Here is a 3,677-nt window from a genome sequence, read left to right on the forward strand (position 1 = left end):
GTATGTCATCACTGGCATCACTTTGGGATCTCCTTTGGTTTACTTACTGTCATCGACGATTCCTTTCTTTGCCTTCATTTTATACCATTTACGGTATGTGTTGTACAGAATGTATATGCCAAAGTGGCATAGTGGTTACAGTGTCCGACTATGATCTCACAGAGTGGTTGCGAGGACAGAATGGAGGAGGGGAGAAAGATGAAAACTGCTTTGGGTACCTTTTAGAGACAGAGAGGAAGGAAGGAAGGAAGGAAGGAAGGAAGGAAGGAAGGAAGGAAGGAAGGAAGGGCTGTTCATAAAGCAATTTTCTATTGATCATCCATCATCTATCTATCTATCATCTATTTATTTTGTATTCTAGGAAACTATATAAGTTCCCAGCGCAAGTGCACACAAGTAACCAGACTGATCTTATTAAAAATATATATTTATAATATTTATTTCAAGGACTATCAAAAAGAAAAAATATAGCAAACAGATATTCTCCAAACCCTACAATACATAAAACAAGAAAGCTACTTTTAGTACCTAACACTCTCAGAACATGAAGGACTGCCATGTAGAAGATGGATCTGATCTATTCTCTTTTGCTCCAGATTGCATGACTAGATCTAATGGGTGGAAATTACAAGGGAGTCGATACCGGCTAAATATCAGGAGGAACTTCCTAACTGTAAGAGTGGTTGAGCAGTGGAACAGACTGCCTCGGGAGGTGGTGGATGCTCCTTCACTGGACGTTTTCAAGCGGAGGCTGGACGACCATCTTTTGGGTATGTTGTAGGGCTCTCTTTCAGCTATGCTCCTGCAGAGTGCAGGGGGTTGGACTAGATGACCCGTAAGGTCCCTTCCAACTCTAACATTCTATGATTCTATTCTATTCTATTAGGTAATGCAAACCATAAATCCAAGATAAAGGCCTCCAGTCAGCATGGTCTATGTATCCTACAATTGCAAAGCATAGTCTCAGGCCTATAGTCTCAACTAGCCTCTAGTCCTTTGAGCCATATCACATATATAGTTTTTGACACCTCAAGTCAGGTGAAGGTGAAATCCAATACCAACAGGAGAAAATTACATCATCATCTCTCAAAAATTACATCAACACTCCTGATCTTCCCCCTCCCATCACTAATAACACATTCTCATGGGAAGCTAATTGCCCCATTCCATCCTGGCCTTGAGAGAGATAAGGTACCAAGAGGGCTGAGAATCCAATTAGCAAACACCTTCAGGGAAGGCCAAACTCATCACTATGCACATTAACCTTTATGGACAGGTGAGAATGGAGCTTTACCTCACAAACAGCCAAATAGATTTTTGCCCCCCTTTGATCGTGTTTGTTTTGCATTTTGAACCTGATCTACGACTTGCAAGATTATCGCGTTCAATATTTCCTACCTGCCCACTTCACACAGGTGCCCCAAATGTGTGCAAGAAGTGTTAATTACTTCTTGGACTTGAGCGTCCCTCGTAAGCTATCAGTGTGTCAGTATCAGTTAGAAGGGATGTCCTTTCCCCCTAACAGTGACAAGTGTTTAGTTGATATGAAAATCGCTGGCTTAATGTCATACAGTGCCCGGATCACTAGCAAACCAGGTCGGAGAGCTTAGATCAGCTTAAACAAGTGGCTGAAGGCCAAGGTATCTTTGCTTGTAAATGTAATTACCAAGCTTGTCAATAGTAATTGATTCGCTCCGGCAGATAGTTTCAAAAGATGCCAAACCCTAGAAAAGAAAAATGGGAGGCGGCAAGGTAGACTTCAGTTCAGTTTATTAGGTGTTTTTTTTTAAATAGCTTTTTTCTTTATTTTGTAAATTGGTACAGAACATGTAAGTACAGTATCAATAATATAAATCTTGTATCCAGGTATGTAACATCAAAAGTCAGAAAAAGTACAATCATTTGCATCAACAATAAAAGAATAAACAGTCCACTCTGTTATCTCTGAAATAGAATGCTGTTCTCACGATTTTAATCCTATAAGAAGTGATTAAGAATCGGTATATTATATTTTTATAAGAATGATGTGTCCAACAAATCCAACCTGTTTCCTTTATCTATGACGAGAGAGGGTTCACATCCATTTCCGAAATTGCTGCCAAGATGGGGGTAAAAAATCTTCTGTTACTAAGAAATCCAATATGGGATCCCATTTTTCCATTATAGGTCTTTCTATAGGTTTTGGAGCTGTTCTGTTCAATTTATTGGTAACTGAATCCACTAGGAATTGATCCCACAATTTTTGATACCAAAGTCCTAGTGAGGGAGGGTTTGGGTTTTTCCAGCAGGTAGCAATTGCCGTTCTTGCTGCATAAATCATTACATCCAGGGTCTGCTTGTGCTCATGTTTTTCTATATGTGGTGGCCAGTGTTTAAGAAAAAGACTTTCAGGGCTCAGCGTTATTTCCAGACCTATGATTCTGTGAATCATTTGTTTTATTTCCTCCCAAAATTGTGCTACTTTTTCGCATTCCCACCAGGAATGAGCAAAAGTTCCTATCTTGTCACAGTTTTTCCAGCATTTGGGTGAAATCGTGGCGTGCATGTGGGATAGGCGTTGAGGGGTCAAGTACCACCTCGCTAAAATCTTGAAATCCTGAAGCTCTAATGGGATAGAGTTAGGGTATGGATTTTTACTCTCCCATACTTCCTTCCAGAAGTTTTGACCTAGCTCTTTTTTGCAATCTTTTTCCCACAAATTTTGGTAAGGTAGTGTTTTAGGGGCATCATGTGTAATTAAGAGATGGTAAGTAGCCGAGATCAGTCCCTTATCTAGATGTTCAAATAGTTTATTAGGTTTAAAAGCCCATAGGCCGTACATCATAAATGTTTTTTTTTTTAAAGATTTTAAACATTTAAGAAAACAGTATAGGAGAACTGTGCCACATCTGTTATGCAATTTTGGCACAAACTACTCAACAGGAGTCCCAACCTTGTAGCTTCTGGAAAGGGTGAGAATTCCAATAGCCACTTTTCCAAGAATTTCCCTCTCCCAGCTGTATGTTTTGGGCAATGAAAGAATATGTGAGCGAGTGAATCTATAGCTGCTGATGGGCAGTCACAGTAGCGTTGGTTTGCTGGAACACCTTGAAAGCGGCCCTTCATCTGTGCAGATGGAAAAGCACTGCAGCGTGCCGCCATGTATGCTCTCCTCAGGTTGAGGATAGACAGCACATACAGATAGTGTGGTGTGTCGTATTTGGTGGGATATTTAATCCCTAAATGGAGTGGAGAACATTTGTGCATGGCAAGATAGACTAAAACTCACAAGATGTAGCAGAAGATTAAGGTGGGCTGGATAGAGGAAAGTGATTGAGGGCCAATCAGTGTGGAAGCAGGAAACCAGCCAGGGAGGCAGTGGGGCCCTTGGATGACCAAGGGGTAAAAGGAGTACTGAAGGATGATAGGGAAATGGCTGAGAAGCTGAATGCAACTTTTGCCTCTGTCTTCACTGTGGAAGATGAGAAGTGCTTGCCCACTCCAGAACCGCTGAGTTTGGGAGGGGTGTTGAAAGACCTGAGTCAGATTGAGGTGACGACAGAGGAGGTCCTAAAACTCATAGACAACTTAAAAACTGATAAATCACCAGGCCCAGATGGCATACGTCCGAGAGTTCTGAAAGAACTCAAATGTGAACTTGTGGATCTCCTGACAAAAATATGTAATGTTTCCTTAAA

The sequence above is a fragment of the Gekko japonicus genome, unplaced genomic scaffold, assembly GCF_001447785.1.
Source record: "Gekko japonicus isolate JY-2015 unplaced genomic scaffold, Gekko_japonicus_V1.1 scaffold2252, whole genome shotgun sequence".
In the NCBI taxonomy this organism is placed as follows: domain Eukaryota; kingdom Metazoa; phylum Chordata; class Lepidosauria; order Squamata; family Gekkonidae; genus Gekko; species Gekko japonicus.